Here is a 19,764-nt window from a genome sequence, read left to right as displayed (position 1 = left end):
AAAAAGACTGACTTTCGCTTTGACTTTGAAAGCATGACCACATGACACTTGCGCTATCTTACCCTGCACTGGCTTCCTATCCGCTTCAGGATCAACTTTAAGATTGTGTTACTTGTTTTTAAGGTTTTGAATGGCCTAACTCCTCTGTATCTATCTGAACTTCTTCACGTCCATAGACCGGCTAGAGCACTTAGGTTAAGCTGCTCCTGGATGTTCCTAAATCCAGGCTCAAAACCAGAGGTGACCAAGCTTTTGTAGTTGCTGTGGAATAGCCTAGCGCTGCATATTAGAACTGCCCAGACCTTGGATGCCTTTACGTCTCTCCTGAAAACTCATCTCTTCTCTGTGGCCTACAGTAGCCTACATGAGTTCAGCACTCCATTAATGTATGTATGTGTGTCAGAGAGACAGGATGAAGACATGATCAAATAGTTATTTGAATGTATTTGAGATGTATTTGACTTTTTACAGTAGGACTAATGGTAGTTGTGAATGTGAGCTATTCCCTGGTAAGTAGGTTATACCCTTAATAATAAACCCCTCTATTTTGCCGACGGTGAGTTTGTTTTTCTCTGAGGGGGGATCAGAGGGTAAGAGTCAACTGACAACATAATCGTATTTTGTGTCACAACTTGCACTGGAAAAGCTTTTAACTTGCCCTTAGCACTCAAGTCAAAATCATCATCAACAATAATTCATCTTTCCCTCTCACATTCAGATATAGGCTACACTTGAGCAATATATAAGAGCTCAATTCAACTCAATTACACCGTGTAACTATGTCATGACACGTAAAGATTATTGAAGTACTTGACATTTCTTAATGTGAGTTCAGACCATTTCTAATCCTCTATATATCAGGCATTCCCAAACTGTGAAGCGCGCCTCCCCGGGGGGCCCCAAAGAAATTCTAACTTAGCTGTGTAACGTTATGGGCTAGCTAACACTGCCTTGCAAAATGGACACATTTCAGCGGTTGGGGGGGGCGCGGGTGTGTCACTATTTTCAGAGGGGCGGCCCACATTGATGGAGTTTGAGAACCCATGCTCTATATGGACAACCTCGGTGACTTGCCAAGTTGCCGGATAGGTTTGGAACAGCGGTTCCCTGGGTCTAATCCAAACCTATCCGGCAACTTGGCAAGCGGGACTACAATACAGGTGCTGGGTAGGGCAGGGCAGGGCAGGGCAGGGCAGGGCAGGGCAGGGCAGGGCAGGGCAGGGCAGGGCAGGGCAGGGCAGGTCTGGTACTGGTGCTGGTGCTGGTACTGGTGCTGGTGCTGGTGCTGGGTAGTGTAGGGTAGGGAAGGGCAGGGCAGGGCAGGGCAGGGCTGTTGCTGTTGCTCACTATCCTACAAACTAGTGTGTGTGACTCTGCATATGTCGTCTGTCAAGCTCCTGAAGTTTGCGGATGACACCGCCCTCATCAGACTCATCTCTGGGGGAGACGAGTCCGCCTACATGTGGGAGATCGACCAGCTGCTGTCCTGGTGCGGCCAAAACAACATGGAGCTCAACGCTCTCAAGACAGTGGAGATGGTGGTAGACTTTAGAAAGAAACCAGTCCCCCCCCCCCCTCATCACACCCAGTGACCTCTGTTGACTCCTTCTGCTTCCTGGGCACCACCATCTCAAATGAGAACTGAACACCAGCTCCCTTGTGAAGAAGGCACAGCAGAGGATGTACTTCCTGAGGCAGAAAGAAATTTGGTCTACCAAAGGAAATGATGGTACTCTTCTACACCTCCATCATCAAGTCCATCCTCACATCCTCCATCATCATCTGGTACTCCGCTGCTACAGCCAAAGACAGGGCCAGACTGCAGCGTGTCATCTGTTATGCTGAGAAGGTGATCGGCTGCAACTTGGCCTCCCTCCTGGTCCTGCACAACCCCAGGACCCTGAAGCGGGCCAGGAAGATTGCAGCTGACCTCTCCCACCCTGGCCACAATCTCTTCATGCCCCTCCCCTCAGGCAGGAGGCTGTGGTCCATCAGGACCACGTCTGCACGCCACAGAGACAGCTTCTTCCCCACGGCCATCAGCCTCTTCAACAAGGCCTGTGTCCCCCTCTGACCCCCCACCCCACCATGGACCCCTGCCACTGTTGAGAGACACTGTCCATAGACACTTGCACATGACCTGAATGTTCTGTATAGGATGCACCACACTCACATATCACGCCGCACACACATATACCCATACACACACTCAGTTACACATTACATTCTGCTCACTCACTGTACACACTGACTGCACTGCTTTTTGTATATTGTTCTTTCTTAGCTTAAACGTTTTGCACTAGCATTTGTATTAGTATTTTTCTCTTTGCACTGTCCTGTCTTTGCACTGTCCTGTCTTTGCACTGTCCTGTCTTTGCACGGTCCTGTCTCTTCTCTGTACCCTGTCCAATGTTGTCTCCCTGTTATGCACCACGGCCGAAAACAAATTCCTTGTATGTTGAAAAACAACATAGCAATTCAAACTAATTCTGATTCTGATTCTGATATTATTGTGTCCAGCTAGGCTGCTGTTGCCCAACGCCTCCTCGACTGTGTGCTTTACCAGAGATGGTCTAGTCCTTCTTGGGTGTTTTGCCGTCCTTTTGTACAGCAATAATTTACATAATGGAGATGAGTCAACTGTGAACAGCCCACTGCTGAGCTATAGCCTCACCATCAACCTCCCTACTGTGGTGAGTCTTGATATCCTTCTCTCTGGGACAAAGACGAGCCGTTATCCAGTGATTAGCATGTGAGAGTCAGGCTGGAATAGAGATGTGTTGAACATATGAGATCCCACGTCTTTACATACAGTACTGTTGCCCCATCTGTATTTGCAGTGAGGAACACGTTTGGTCTGGCAATGTTTGCTCTCATGCTAGCAGGAAGGCAGAATCGCCGCTCGCCCTGACAGGGCAGAAAGCAAACAGTGGTCAATGATTAGTGGTGGTGGTGCTGGGCCCGAGGTAGGGCTCCGTGAACGAGCATCTACGAGCTACTGTAGCATCTAAAAACGTGGAGAGAGAATGGTTGTTGATTACCTAGTTGGTTAATTATCGTTTCTAAACAAGCTGTGGTTAATGGTGCTGAGCGCTGGTCAATGGTCCGTGTGCTAGCTGAGGGGCCCTCTGCTAAACCTATTAAACAACACAGCTCAATCAGTGGTTTCTCTGAAAACTCGGCAATTGCTGGGCTACGGCCTTGAGAGTTCAGGAGGCGAACAAAGAACCACAGAGGAGAGGAGGACAACTGTGAAATAGAAAAGCAAACGGGGTGTTACAGTAGATTTAACCAGAACATTATACAGTACAGAGCAAGAGACAGAGAAGGTGAGGAGGAGTGAAGGAGTGGGACAGTGAGAGACTGAGAAAAGGGAGGTGCATGTGAGAAGCTGCATTCAAAAGAATGAGGCCCAGATATGATGCGAGGGAGGGATTGCAAATGAAAGGCAGTGTGGGAGAGAGAGAGAGAGAGAGAGAGAGATAAATAGACAGTAAACAGACTGTAGAATGGAGAGCCTGTGAAAAAAGAGTGAGAGCTAGAGAGAGAGAGAGAGAGAGAGAGGGACCAACCAAAGTAAATAAAGAAAGCTAGTCCTCCATTTCTGTGGAGATGGAGGAGGAGCCTTGGTTATCATGAAAAGGAAATTGAAAGGAAAAAGAGCTTGCACATCCACTATGCAGACCAGGTGCAGGGCAAAATCGAGTAGTGAATGAGAAAAAGAGTAGAGTCCGCACACTGGAGCATATAAATGACTGTTCCCAGTAGCTTATTATAACGTTTCGATCTTATTCTGATGAAGATCGATGAGATCGAAACTTTACAGTAAACTACTCGGAACAGTCCATGGTTTATATGCTCCAGTGTGCGGACTCTACTCTTTTTCTTATGAAAAGGAGCCCCTAGCCACTCTAGCCTCTCTGTTCCTCTCTGCATGTCCAAGGAGACGGGACCTGGGGGGGGGAAAGAAAGACCACCCAGAAGTGCTGTTTACAACCCCCTGCTTTTTCTTTGACACAACAAAACAACAACCTCACAGCGCAGGGGCCCAACGCAAACAACCTGCCCAACAAATTACAACAGCGCAGTCCGCCGACACACATGACATCATTATAGTGCATTCGCACAAGAGTGTGAAAGAAACCGAAGGACAACACAGTGTAAATAGCCTCACCACATATACATAAAAGGTATACAGCCAACCAAATCGCTGGAGGGCCCGGAAGACTGGCTCTCAGCACCATTGAGTTACTTACCTGCAGAGGAAGTTAGCATTTAAGCAACAACAAAGTTTAAACAGCTGGACTTTTCTGTTTTTGGAAACTTGTGACTTAGACTGCAGGTCGCACCCGCTCTCTGAGCTGAGGAGAGGGCAACAGAAGCCTGGGGTGGGACAGGCGGTGCTCTGCCTGCTCTGTCTGTCCCTCAGGACGCTGCAGACAACCTCACATTCCCTCATTACCGTGGAAAAGCGCTGGAACGTAAGCCGGCACTTTTCTCCCCAAAGACCAGGGATCTGTCTAAAGCAGCCAGACCTGGCTGACACTGACATGCTCCCAGAAGCCTTTGTGGCGCCACAGGGGGTTCAGGAGTGTCCAGAAAACTGCCAGCCAGGCTGTCATGGTGATGAGGACAGTGAGTGACACCACTGCTAACAAGAGAGAATATTTATGTTCAAATTCCAAGATGTTGTTGTTGATGACTTCTTCTGACTGATGGGAGGAAATGTTAAAAGTTGCACAATGGCAAATTATTATGCTGACTGAAGTGAGCAGTTAACATGCATCAATGACTATAGTTAAATGACAACGATACTTGACATTGAATTTTAAACAGAAAAGATGCACACTGATGGATAAATTGGATGTACACACTGATGGATAGATACACAGGGGTATATAAAAGGTTGAAATAAAATGAAAGTATAGAAAATGATGCAGTGTGTTTACAGGGGGATGTGTATGTGGTGGAGTACACAGTTATATGTGTGTGGTCCAAGCCGTCAAAAAGCACTCTCTGGCCTCTTGGAACATCTCTCCGAGAGTGTGCTGGACCAGCAATCTGCTTAATAGCCATTAGCCCTCCCTCTATTCAGAGGTGCACATGGTAGATCTCTCCCTCCAACTCGTGACTTAAAGAGAATGAGAAAATGAATTTTACAACCCTTTGACCGCCTCTCCCTTTTCTCCATATCAACAGACCCCCTCTGCCATGGCACACGCCCTAGCCATTCACCCCCTAACCCCTTCTGAAGACCATAAGAAAAAGGCAAGGAAATGAATTTTACAGCCCGCCCCCCCCTTTCCCCTCTCTTTCTCCTTATTGAAGAGCCCCCTCATCCAGACCGGCGTGCTCCAACACTCTCCTGTCTCATTACTTAAAAGAGGGGTCTGAGATATGGGTTTTACAGCCCCGGGCCCTATCTGTCTCTTCAGACATCCAAACATTAACCCCCCCCTCGCTGTTCCAAGTGGCACACTCCGCCACTCAACCCTCTCCTTCATTACTTAACGGAGAGATTGGAAATGAATTTTACTGCTGTATTCCCTTTCTCCTCCTCCTGCACTCTGTCCTCTCAAAGCCACACACTCCACTATTGTCTTTCTCCTTTGCAGTCTTAAAGAAGGAGAAAATCAATTTTACAGCACCCTCTCCCTCGTAAAGAGAGCGGCACACTTCTGGTTTTCTTGAATCTGGGCCTTTCTACTTTAAAAGAGTAGTGGAGGGGGGGGGGATCAATTTATGGCCCCGGCCCTTGTTTCAGCGCCCTGCCTTTTACTCCAAAAGGAGCGGCACACTCCGTCAGCGCCGCTCCTCCAGGCCGGCCCCTCTCAGAGGGCCCCGCTCCGCATTAGCATACAGGTGGCCCCCCCTTTGTGCTCCGCCGGGGGCACACTTCTGCCCATGTGTCTGCTCGGAGGAGGGGGGCGGTGAAAAGACAGAGGGTATTAAAAGGTCACTTAAGATAACCGGCCCTTCTGTTGCCACACCCCTCGGCATGTCTCCTCAGAGACCGGTGCATCACCTGCTCCAGACCTCCGGCGCGTCTCTCTCTGATAGATAAACCCGACCCGCCTTGACTCTCCTATAGTCTCTTCCAGTAGGTTGTATTGTAGATGAGGTATTAGCGAGGATGATGTGGGCGAAGACAATGATCTCTCCTGTGCAGAGCCTCTTTAAAGCAGTGACGTGATGTTAGCCAATGATGTTCCAGCTGTTGAGGCTCACCTCTTTGACTTAACGCACGCAAGTGTTAAGGAAGGCACCTAACGTTCGCCTCCGTATGATTCAACTCCCACAGCAGAGAGCTGTGGAGCCTCATCGCCATCCCAACAGGTCGCGGAGAGCACATGATCTGAAACACATCTCGTCTACTCGACACAATCCACAATCCCTTTTTACGTGACTACACATATCTGCAGCACAGATGCTACCCCCCCCCCTCCTCCTCCCCCCACCCCACCCCCCCACCACCCCCCACCCCCTCCCTCCTCCTCCTGTGCTCCACTTGTGGCTGCTGCTCCAGCACCCTATTCATTAACAGCTTCTTAATGTTCCCAGATGGGTTGACTATAATTTATGGTCACCACAACATGTGTGTGTGTGTGTGTGTGTGTGTGTGTGGGTACGTGCGCGTGTGTGTGTTTATCCCTAAAGCAAATGCATACCAGGGTAGATTTATATGTATGCACAGCTAATTAAGTGTATTATACAGTCATGTGTCATATATATACTGTATATCAGAATGTGCCTGTGACCACACAAATGTGGGTCCCCAAAGCGAGCTCGTCCCCCCGCCCCCTGTCCCCCCCCCCCCCGTCCCCCGTCCCTGGGCTGACTCACGGAAGAGCACGTCTCTCTGGAGGGCAAAGTGAGGACAGCCACATATTTACGGTCTCTCCTCTCCGCTCCCGGCGAGGGATCTGGCTCCGTGGCGGACCAGACCTCAGTGGAAGCAGCGCCAGCCCCGTTCCTCGTCCCGTCTCCCCTGTGTGCTCCAGTCTGGCGTCGGGCCCCGCCCAGCTAAAATTAAGATGTCATGAGATCGTGTGGGAAGTCCCCCTCGTCCACAGCCGTGCATATGCGAACACGTGTGTACGGTATGTGCGTTTCTCTCCGTGTGTACGTGTGTGTGTGTGTGTGTGTGTGTTGGAGATGTTCCGTGACTAAACCTCAGTTGGCTGGCTCCCTCCCCCAGATTGGAGAGTATTGATTCCCGGCTCCTCTCTTCTCGTGGAGGGGGGGGGGGGGGAGGTGGGTGGGGGTTGTGGAGGTTACACAGACTGTGGGCTGCTTAGCTGCGCCAAGGAAAAGCCTGTTTCCTAGAAATGGAGAAACAAACACACACACACCCACGCACACACACACACACAGACACACACACTCACAAACAAACACACAAAGAGACGGTTTTCCTGTCATAAACACAGGCACACTAAAACACATGTAATGTAAATGCCCACCCACCCACCCACACACACACGCGCTTTCAGACAACATACTGCTGCGTCGAGAGGGAACTTTCCCTCCTTGACTCCTCGACCATGTTTCCTGCACCTCTCTCTCTCTCTCTCTCTCTCTCTCCTGCCAGTAGAACGGAACTCCACGCACGGCAAAAATAACCGTGGGTAGAGCCAGTCAGCAACAGCAGCAGCCAGGGGCCCTCTCTCCGAAAACACCAGGGTGCCCACACCGCCTGTTAGCAGCGAGGAGGCTATTTGAAGAGACAAGCAGATTTGGACTCAGTCAGGCTTCGGTGGTGCGAGTGCGGCGGCCTCCATCCGCTTGTAGCAAGGGCTTGTGGGACGGAGGTGGGGGGGTCGGTTGCAGAACCCGGTGTGGACTGCCACCTTAAAGCACTTATTCCTAAATGACCCATTATGCTGCGCCCTGCCTAATGGCTGGCAGGCGAGTCACACGTGTGTGTGTGTGTGTGTGTGTGTGTGGAGGGAGCAGGGATGATGGAGTACTGCGCGGGGACAAGTCTACACACTGATATCCTGCAAGGCTCAGGCAGCGCAGCAAGATAAACAGAGGGAAATGAGAGCTGGGCGCACTCTGGCAGACATATACACACACACACACACACACACACACACACATGCGCACAGGTTCACAGACATACACAAACAAGCTGGCTCGAAGGAAAACAAACACAACGGGAGGGGGTTCACGCACTCACATTCACACTCTCTTTAGCGTGTCAGGACACACACGCAGACAAACATAAACACATGGCACACACACACACACACAAATGCCAACTATGTCCTCATCTCCATGCGTAGATAAGTATATGTGTGTGTGAGTGTGTCCTCTCAAACCTGACCACAGTGCAGAGCTGGCAGGGAAAGAGAGATTGACCCGAGTGTGTCAGTGTGGTCAGGTCAGGGGCCCTGTCTCTCTCTCCACCACTCCTTCCATCCATCTCTCCTTTTCTTGTCTTCCTTTTCTTGTCTTCCTCCATCATTTTGTCTCTGCCTTTCTCTCTCCCGGGCTGGTTTTGGCATGTCTGTCTGTCTGTCCAGACCTCGACCAGTCCCAGGTCTCTCCCAACGCAAATATACAAACAAACGCGCAAGCACGCATGCACGCACACGCACGTACACACACACACACACACACACACACACACACACACACACACACACACACACACACACACACACACACACACATTCACTAAAACACTTTCCTAGTAGAGGCATAAATTCACACAGACATAAACAGCTCCACATGGACATTTTCAATCAGTACAGTACATTCCCTGTAAATGCCATGGTCTCTCTCTCCCTCTCTAATGTGCCTCTCGTGTGAGTGCAGGCCACATTACAGATGCTGAAACCAAATACATCCAATACACAGTACACAAAAGACACACCATGAAAGCCCAATTGAACTAATTATACAGCTACAGCATTATGGTGTTTATCTTGACAACGTGGGCATTGGGTCACATAGAGACCCCAAACAACCTAGTCTTCACATTAGCTGGGCTGCCAAATGAAAATGCTAATGTGGCAGGTGAACTGTGTACTTTTCGTAGAGGTCATTATGTTTTGGATTAGATGGCCTGAAAACATAAAGAGATGTCAATCGAATCATTTCTCTAAATGTTTACTGCTGCTGTTCAGCCCTGAGGCCTCAGTATATAAGCGGTTGTTAGACCGGTTAGAACTTTATTGACGTTACAAGGAATAATACGAGAGGGTTCACTGAATATAAAGCACCAAGCAAGAGTCGGTACTGACAGAAGAGAGATGGTGAAATCATTGGGTGCGAGTGTTTCCCCACCCCAAAAGAAGTGAAAGTTTACCCTGCTGTGTACTTATCTGTCAATGGTGTTTTTCCAAGAGCGTGGCTACTGGGGTCAACAGTGACTTGCAGCGGCTCCAGACCAGAGCTTTGACCTCTGGGCAGGACACAGACAGAGGCAGGCAGCCACAGGCCAGACTGGCCCTGGAACCCCTCTGGCTGACTCCTATCCTGACCTTTGACCTTAGAATCTGTTCTGACTATGGAGAAGACGGACCAATGTACAGTACAGTTATTCTCTTAGACATTCTAAGTTACAGTTCCCAGAGATTTGAATGATGGTTTAAAGTTTCAGGCAGCCCTGGGCTCGTCTAAAATGTTAAGACTCTTCTTTTTTTTTATGGTGGGTGTGTCTTCCCTTTTCTGCCCTGAGAAAGAGCCTGATATCATTCACATGTGAAGGTACTCCCTTTATGTAGGAAAGGTGAGATGTGGGCGTGGTGTGTGTGTGTGTGTGTGTGTATACGTGTGTGTTTGATAGGTGTGTATGTGTCCCTCAGGTGCTTTTTAAGAGCTGAACAAACACACCTTAGTAGCTGCACCTTAGTGATAACAATCTTTCATCAAGGCCTATTCATTTCTCCCCACAAGCAGAAAGGCTATAGCGTTGGGAGAGCTCTGGATCAAACAAAGATTAGCCTGGGATAACATTGCATTGGACACATTGTAAGACACATAAAAGACAAAAAAAAGATGATCACAGCTGGATAGAAACAACGGTTTGATGTTTCCAGATACAATTGTTCCAGGGTCTGACCTGGTGTTGGCAATAATCCTGCTGTGTTTGCAGGAGGAGTGGAAGTAAGATGTCATTGCGATTACAGGGAGTAATCTGCATGAATGCCACACGGTTCTTTGGTGGACTGCTTCAGTACCAACAGCAACAGGAATCTCGCAATAGTGACTCTGTAAACACGCACACCCTGATGGGCCGGGGAGAAAATATGATCCAAGCCCTTCGTCTCGGTGTCACGGAAAGAGAACAATCGCCAGAAACATGAGGAGAGACCACATATTGTTCCTCTCTGAACCATCTCTGGTGATGTCCCCCCTCAATGGAGGAAAACAGTGTCATCAAACCCCTTCCGCCTGACTCGCCATGACAACGGAGGCTTGTTATTTCTACCCAGAATGCCCTCTAGCTTGTTGACGGTCTGTGAAAAAATCTAATCTCCAAACAAATCAAATCAAACACAGGAGAAAGAGAGAGAGAGAGAGAGAATGAGAGAGAGAGAGAAAAAGAGAGAGAAAGAGAGAGAGAGAGACTAAATGCTCTGGGTTCTTGTATTTGCAGCCGGTGTTGTACCAAAAGTTATTTGCGTAACTTAATGAGCGATTAAAAAAACCACACCGATGTCTTGGCGCTGTTCCAGGTCTGAGGCGTTCCTCAAAGCCCGTTAGAGAGAGGCTGTTCAGAGAACCGCAGACATCATGACACAAGGCTGCAGGTGAACATCGCGGCTTCTACAATGGACCTGGTCCATCTCAGCATGTCTGTCTAACCAACCAGCCGGAAAATGACCAAGACTTGACCTGGCTGAAACAGCATATGGGTCCATAGAGCCACTGATGCTCCTAGGGCAGATTGTTAGATTATAGATTGTTTATCTAAGTGTAGACTAATAAGATGTTCCTCAATCTATGTATATCAAGTAATTAATGTTTCTCATTGGCCGTAGGGTGTATGCATGAACAGCAGGAAAGAAATTCCATTCGTAAAAAGCTGAGTTACAATCATCACCTACATGTCCCTTTTGAACATACTGTACTGTAACAGCGGTAACACCAGTGTTGTAGTACTTGCCATGCTCTGTTAAATTAAATTTATGTAGCAGAATTTGAACTAGGTTTGTAGGGTGGTGATCCTCAGACTAAATATTTGTTATATGTTAATGGTAGCATTGCACTGCAACAGTAATACACATGTCGGGGCTGCCCCAAGGCCTGTCGTGTATGACCCAGTTCATATCAGAGGGACTGGCCTACTTCTTCCGCTTGACCGACTATAATAGAGCACAGCGCAACTTAGGATGCCGCTACACACACACACACACACACACACACACGCGCAAACACACACACACACACACACACACACACACACACACACACACACACACACACACTTGTCTTTAGGAGGACAAAGCTGTCAGATTAACCCTAGAATACATAGCTGCTGAGTGGAGACCTCAGGAGTGAAGGAAGGGGGCTGTAAACTAGATAGGGATTGTATGTGGTTGTGTAGGATTTATGACGAGGTCTCTGGTGACCTAGCCTACATAATGTGTGTGTCAGTACATGTGTGCATGGCACATAAATTGTGTGTGTTCTACAATGTGTGTGTGTGTGTATGTATGTGTGTGTGTGTGTGTGTGTGTGTGTATGTGTGTGTGTACGTGTGTGTGCGTGTGTGTGTGCGTGTGTGTGTGCGTGTGTGTGTGTGAGCGTCCAGGGGAGTGTGTTGTTGTTGTGCGTGTTGCGTGCTGCTAAAGAGTTGATGTTATTCTGTCCCTCCTCCCGCTCTCGTTTACTCGCTATTCTGGGAAAATCCAAATTACAGTCTTTCAGCGTGTGGTTGGCTCCAGTGGTTCCAAATTTGTACTTAACCTTCCCCTCCTGCCCTGGCGCTTTCCCTATCCCTCCCTGCTCTCCCCGTCTCCCGCTGCCTCCCTGCTGGTCTCTCTCTCCCCGTCTCCCTCCCTCCCTCTCTCTGCCTCTCCCGTTCCACTCTTTCATGCGTCTCTTCACCTCTGTATTGCGAAATCCACCTTCCTCCTGTTTACTTTCTCAATCCCGCTGTCCACCGCTGTCCGTTTTTTTTTCTTCACTCCTCTACATTTTTCCCCCTCTCCTCTCTCCTCTCTCCTCACTCCCTCTTTCCTGTTCACCTCTTCAACTGTTGTTTTGTCCTCCTGCCTGTTGCTGTGTGGATGGATGTCATGAAGAAAACATGTCCTCCCTGTGGCTTTCTCTACTTGGCTCTGCTCTTCCTGTCTCCCTTCTCCTCTTCCTCCTGTGTAATTACCATCTGCACACATGGAGCTCTCTGCTCTCCATTCACAAACACAAGTGTGTGTGTGCGTGTCTGTGCATGAGAGAGAGAGAGAGAGTGAGTGTGTGTGTGTGCACTGTGTGTGTGTGTGTGTGTGTGTGTGTGCGTGAGAGAGAGAGAGAGAGAGAGAGTGAGTGTGTGTGTGTGTGTGTGTGTGTATGTTTGTGTGTGTGTGTGTGTGTGTGTGTGAGAGAGAGAGAGAGAGAGCGCATGTGGTGCATATTTACGATAATGAGTTGTGTATAATTGAATGTACATAATATGTGTGTCATGTTCTTTTTCAGATTATGAGTGTTTATGAGCATGTGGGTTCTTTTTGGGGTAACGGATTGTATGTGTATCTGGGCAAATGTTCTCATTTGGCGAGTCTGTGTACTTATATAATTGTATACTTCTATTCTAAACACCTGTTAAATCTATACTGGTTTTCTGAATGACTTTAAATCCACGTGTACATACATAGAAGTGTCTATACTGTATGTCTGTACTGTATGTGATAATAATGACAGCATATTTGTTGTGCGCTGCGGGTGAGAAAAACACAGAAAAAATACAGTAAAATAAACTACCAGCAAGCCATTCAGATGGAGGCAAGAGATGTAAAAAAGACAGTCCGCTGATGTCACACAAGCAACACAGTTTGATTTCAAAATGATTACTGGGAAATACTAACCTGACGCGCCAGACGGTTTGAAACAGATAGATAGACAGACAGACCAGACATATATGCTGCTATATGTTTTAACTGTACACTGTCCCTGTTTAACAAATACAATAAATGAATGAATAAATGAATAGACAGACAGACAGACAGACAGACAGGCAGACAGACAGACCGACCGACCGACCGACCGACAGACAGACAGACAGACAGACAGACAGACAGACAGACAGACAGACAGACAGACAGGAGAATGGGGCTGGCTGGTCACTATCAGAGGCAACAGGAGCATCCAGCCAGCAAACTGGTGCTGTGGGAGTCATCACACGGGTATCCATGACGAGGGTGTTCCACACTAACATACATGGACATACTTAAGAATGACACAGGGCCGGAAAGTAGTAGCGAGCTAGCCAGATGTATAGAGGATAGGGATGACTGGAAACGCCGATGGTCCGAGGATGACCTAGAGAGAAAGAGAGAGAGAGAGAGAGAGAGAGAGAGATTAACTTTATTTATTCACTTCAGAAATTCACTTGCAGCAAGAACTACATATTTTTTACATACGTTTTTTTGCATGCTCCCCATGTTTGCAAGGGTTTCCTCCAATAAGAACCCAATGATAAAAACATGCAGAAGAACAGATGCTCTTCAGTCCAGGTCTTGGTCAGGGACTGACCCTGGAGGAGGACAGCTTGCATGGGAGAAATGCAGGGAACAATTTCTGCCTGCGACCCCTGAAGAAAAGCAGGTGTGTGTGTTGTGTTTTTGCCGCTAGTGCGTGTATATAATAAACTGTCACTGTGTGGCCAATAAAAAAGACCCTTGAGGTCCTGGAATTATATGTATATATATCCAGAAATGTGCAAGAATTTAAAAATCAATAATGGTGGTGAAGCTGAGGTAGCCGGTAGTAGTAAGTTAACTAACTAACTAACTAACTAACTAACTAACTAACTAACTAACTCACTAACTAACTAATCAATTATTAACTAATAACTAATAATTATTACTACTCGTCCAGATGAGACACAACTGATGCCAGAGTGGCCAGCTTAGCTCACACCAAGCTGTCTCAGGTCTAGTGTCCAGTCAGCGAGGGGAAGCGTTGATCAGTCTGATGGCGGAGGATAGGAAGGACCTACGGAAGCACTCCGTGGAGCACCATGGCAGGATCAGTCTGCCGCTGAAGGTGCTCCTCTGCCTGACCAGAGTATGGTGAAGAGGGTGGGAGACAATGTCCATGATGGCCCTCAGTTTGGCCAGCATTCGTCTGGTAAATTCATTTTATTTAGTGAATTTAAGAAAAATGTAATAATGCATAGCCATATAGCCTTTATAAGGAATTTGTTTTGAGTTATACGGACACGGGCATGCGAAGTAGGGGTATGAGTCCCGACGGGCACTGCCATCTTTATACTGTAAGTCTATCATACTGTAGGTGTAACAAGTTGAGAAGGCCTGGCTATTGTCTCTTTGTGGAATATTCTAGAAATGCTTAGAATAACCTCTCTGATACGCCTCTGCTGATTTCATTATGAAGCCAAGGATGTTTCTATAACTGTGTCTCCTCATGTACTCCCATTTCCCCATTTCTAGCTGCGACCAGCAGCTCTAGAGCTCGCTCTGTCGGTTGGTTGGTCAGACGGTCGGTTGGTCAGTCAGTCGGTCGGGCCACAAAAATTGGATCTGGCTGCACATGCGCACTGCACACACTGTATGCATACGTGGTCACAACTGTTGCGAATCTGTGCTCGTTAATATATGTGCTCAGGGACAGCTCAGGAGCGAAACAGCACTCAGGGGAGCTTATGACTATTTCCTATAAACTGTCCATGAGTGAGGTTATTTCTACACACATAATCTACACATGGAAATGTTTATAAAAAAAATATATAAAAATGGTAGGTGTAGATTTGGTCTGGAGAGTTAATATTTAATCACTGAGGCAAATCCTCTTACAGACCTCTCTCAGATCACACCCATTCCTAGTCCTGCTGTTCAGATCAACAGCCGTCAGAATCGTTAAACTTTGAAGTGCCCAGCTGCTACTACCCCCCCCCCCCCTTTTCTCTTCCTCTGGTCCTCAGTGCTAATCCATAGCTTCCTCTGCTAGCCCCTCTGTGAATCAGCTGCAGTGTGTGGGCCGACCTGCTGAAACACATGACCATGATGAGTCTCCACCGCAAGGCCTCCTAGCCGTGTGGTGAGCGCTGAGCGGACAGAGCGCCCTAAGACCGTGGAGGGAGGGATGGAGTGATGACCAAACCCTGGTTGATTTTCTCCAGCGGGCTTCTCCCCTACACCAGGAAGCTCTTCCACTTCTCCTCCTCCTTCCTTTTCTTCTCCTCCTCCCCTTCGAATTAAAACAAAAAAACAAAGACGTGTTTTAGTTCAGTCCCATGGTTACACACAATAAATAAATAATCTACGTGATTATATAAGCAGTGTTTGGTTGAGCGGGACGGACCCAAGCGAGTTGCAAGTCAGAGGCTGATCCCGATGTTCATTAAAGCCCAGCAAAAAAGCTCTCCTGTGTGTGTAGGAGTTCAGTCAAAACATGCAAAATACTAAGCTGTTAAGATTTAGCCTAAGCCATGCAAACAGGCAGGAGCCCAGGGAACTGCACTGTGCTCAGGATTTGTTGAGTGAGTCTGTGCAGAGCACCAAGCATAATCGAAGCAACTATAACTGCAGGCTAGGGAGGAGACAGCTGGAGAGGGAGACAGCGCTCTCCTGCCGAAGGCATGCTTGGATCACTCTGCTAGACAGATAGAGAGGAGGACAGAGAGAGAGAGACAGAGAGAGAGGGAGAGGGAGAGAAAATAAAAGCTCTCCTCTCTCTCCATCTTCCACTAGCATACCATCCCGACCTTTAACCCTCGTTTTTACCTAGCATTCTTTCGTGTTCTCCGTTTCTTCCCTCCCTCCCCTCATCCCGGCTTCTCTCCGAATCACGCTCATTAATGTGTCACACCCCTCCAGAACTCTCTCTCTCTCTCTCTCTCTCTCTCCAGCCTCTCCTCTCTTCTCCTCTCTTCTTTGTCTGGAACCATCCCTGCTTTCTCTCCATCCTTCCTCTTCCAATCTCTTCTTCCTTTCCACTCTCCCGTCTTGGCCTTTCTCTCCCTCTCTCCCTCCTTCTCTCTGTGGGTTGCGGGCTGAAAGGGGGCTTTATCAGTGAGTCTGAATGGGGATGAATGGGGCTGGACCAGCGGAGGCCTGGGACAATGAGGTCCATCATCAGACGAGAACTGGGACCACATGAACAAAGACTTCTGGCACAAGAGAGGGGCCCACTCTGCACCTCACACACCGTCACAGTGACAGTTCCTACTGGAACTCCTCTGTGCTAGATGTGTGTGTATGTGTGTGTGTGTGTGTGTGTGTGTGTGTGTGTGTTCACCAGTCTAAGCAGGTGTTACATACAGGTGTTACAAATCCAAGGTTGTGAATTCTCACCCCCCAAAACAAGTTGGCTTTCAGATATTGTTCTTAAACAGGCTGCCTCATTGTCCTCTGGTACTGCACATCTGTCTAAATCCATGAGTCTGCCTTGCCTCCGGTGTACAGTATGGCAGCCATTATGCATTATGCACAACTGTTTTTTCACTGTGCGTAATGCCTCTGCACTCTGCCTCACAGTATTCATGTGCATATGCGAATGTCTTTCTCACACGAGAAAACATGTGGCAGTCATAAATACGCCATGTAGGCTCGCTGTCTTTGTGGCTGCCCCCATTGAAGAATAAAGTATCTCTTCTTAACAATAGCTACATTTGGTTGTTTTTTGATGTGGCAAGCTGTGAGTGTGTGTGTGCGTGTGTCTGCGTGTGTGTGATGTGTGTGTGTGTGTGGGACTTTGAGAAAGAGAAACTTGACAAAAAGATCATACACTGTTCATACCGTATGTCCTCACTCCTTCGTTTCTCACTCGCATTCATACCTCGAAACTGAACACAGATATTTCTCAAATAAGGCCATTCCATTGTGAGAACACAAAAGTAGCTACAATCCTCTGAGGTGTAGTGTGTTTCTTCCTGAGGTTGGGCAGATATTTTCAATTCTATATATGTATTTTTCATTAAAATTAATTGGAGGAACGTGTCAGACAGATGTACCTAGTATACCACTAGAATAGTAGACCTAGTTCGAGGAGACCTAGTAGATCACTAGACTTGTAGACCAAGTAAGGAGACGTAGTAGACCAGACTAGTAGACCTAGTAAGGAGACCTAGACCAGACTAGTGGACCTAGTAAGGAAACATAGTAGACCAGACTATTACTGTAGACCTAGTAAGGACACCTAGTAGACCACTGGAATAGTAGACCTAGTCCAAGGAGACCTAGTACCTTATTAAATCACATTTAACTGCATTGTCTGAGACCTAGTAGACCAGACTAGTAGACCTAGTAAGGAGACATAGTAGACCAGACTAGTAGACCTAGCAAGGAGACCTAGTAGACCAGACTACACCTACCTTTCCTGTTCACCCTCTGCACCTCCAACTTCAGCCACAACTCTGGAGCGTGCCACCTGGTGGTGGACTTCAGAAGGAACAAGAGACCCCCAACCTCTATTAACATCCAGGGGGAGGAAATTGAGATGGTGGACTCATACAAGTTCCTCAGAGGTACCTGAACAACAAACTGGACTGGCCTGACAACACCGAGGCCCTCTACAGGAAAGGAGAGAGCAGACTGGTCTTCCTTAGGAGGCTCTGGTCCTTTGATGTGTGCAGGGGGTGTACTTGTACATTAAGCTGCCCCAGGCCAAGGATAAAGATAGGTTCCTGTCCTATGGGTCACTAGGCTCGAGAACCATTGGTTTTCAAGGCTACTTACTTTACTTACTTATGTGTGTGTGTGTGTGTATGTGTGTGTGTGTGTGTGTGTGTGTGTACCCATCTGTGGGCTTAGGCTGTCTCAGACACAGGCCCTAATATGAGGCGTGTGACAGAGGATGCTTGGGGCCAGCATGGTCCAGAGCCGTGGCTATTTATGGGGAGGTGTGACGGAGAAGCGTATTACACCGGCCACAGGACAGGACGCGAGCAATCAGCCTCTGACCTTAGACCGTTTCAAATCATCATCCGTGAGCTTAAAGAGTAGGGGCTAATCCTGGCTGTGTTTACCCTGCAACTGGCACAGCAGCTGGACGCTCCCTCCCCAGGATACACAGGTTCCTGGGCCAGCCGGTACATACCACATAGATCCTGCCTTATGGGTCTGGATCTGGGGCAATGGCTGGAGGAGGGGCTTAACCTACTCTGCTACTGTATGTGATCAGCTATACAATGCTAATATATACTACACTACACCATACTATACGATACTATTCCATGCATAGAAGTGGGGCCCAGCTGTTAGTGTTTATCCCGGAGTAAATTCAATCTTCTAGATACTGATGTTAGACTAACAGTATATCAACCTGCTGCTGTCCATTGATTGGTGCCAGTTCTCAGAATGGTGCCTATTGTTACAGTCCCCCACACGGTTAACTGGCCACTTTGTTTCCAAACAAGTTCTTCTACAAGGCCTAGGGACAAATAGACTGCTGTTTTTTGTAGAAAGAAGCTAGTAAATGGTATTGAAAAGTCGACATTCCTCAGTGGACCCTTACATAACAGAGGGGAGAGGAGATATGTCTTGTATTCACAGCAAACACCTTGTGGTGCAGATCACATGGTTTCTTTTGTCCGTTTGGGTGAGTTATTGTAAGACATAAAGGCAGTGGTTTTAAGTGTCAATGAGTGAATTGGTATTGTGTAACAGAGCTGTGCAAGTAAAACCATGTTGAGACTTGTCACGGGAGAGCTGCTGTGCCCGGAGACGAACACACACACACACACACACACACACACACACACACACACACACAAACAAACACACACACACACACACACACACAAACAAACACACACACACACACACACACACACAAACAAACACACACACACACAAAAACAAACACAAACAAACACACAATGTCCACACACACACACATACACACACACACACACACACACACGCACACACACACACACACACACATGCACATACTGTATGGAGGCCCACAGATATACAGACATAGGGTGTACAATATAACCTGTACAAGTCAGGCTTTTGTCATATCCTTGTTTCCAATATTAAATTACAGTATGCGACTTGTTAGTGGCACAGATTTTTCCATTCATGATGGTGATACTCTGTCCCATTTCATAACACTTTTAGTGTGAGTGGGCTTAGCCCAGCCTGCACATGGACATGACGGGTGTCATCCAAGAGAGGCCAGTTGATTACTACTAAAAGGCCAACCAAGGTCTTTTAATCTCCGCTACATCAAGGCTTTCATTCCTAAATCACCAGCTTTCAGACTCATAATCAGAGGGCAGATGGGGATAGATATTTAATGTCATTGTCTCCGCTGCTGAATAGCGACCATGCCTGAAGGTCCATTACTGGACCACAAGCACTGACCGCCGGCCACTGTGCAGACCCTGGTTAATGCAGAATAGGTGCGCACACACACGTACGCACACGCACGCACACACACACACACACACACACACACACACACACACACACACACACACACACACACACATGGATGCCCATGATGATACAATACATAAGGACAGCTGTTCGCCATTGAGCCTGTTAGCCATACCATTTATCACTAAGAAATTAATGGACCAGAAACACGAAACACAGAGAGAGAGAGAGAGAGAGAGAG

This window comes from Borostomias antarcticus, assembly GCF_949987555.1.
Source record: "Borostomias antarcticus genome assembly, chromosome: 21".
In the NCBI taxonomy this organism is placed as follows: domain Eukaryota; kingdom Metazoa; phylum Chordata; class Actinopteri; order Stomiiformes; family Stomiidae; genus Borostomias; species Borostomias antarcticus.
The sequence above is the reverse complement of the archived record's forward strand: the minus strand, read 5'-3'. Positions refer to the sequence as shown.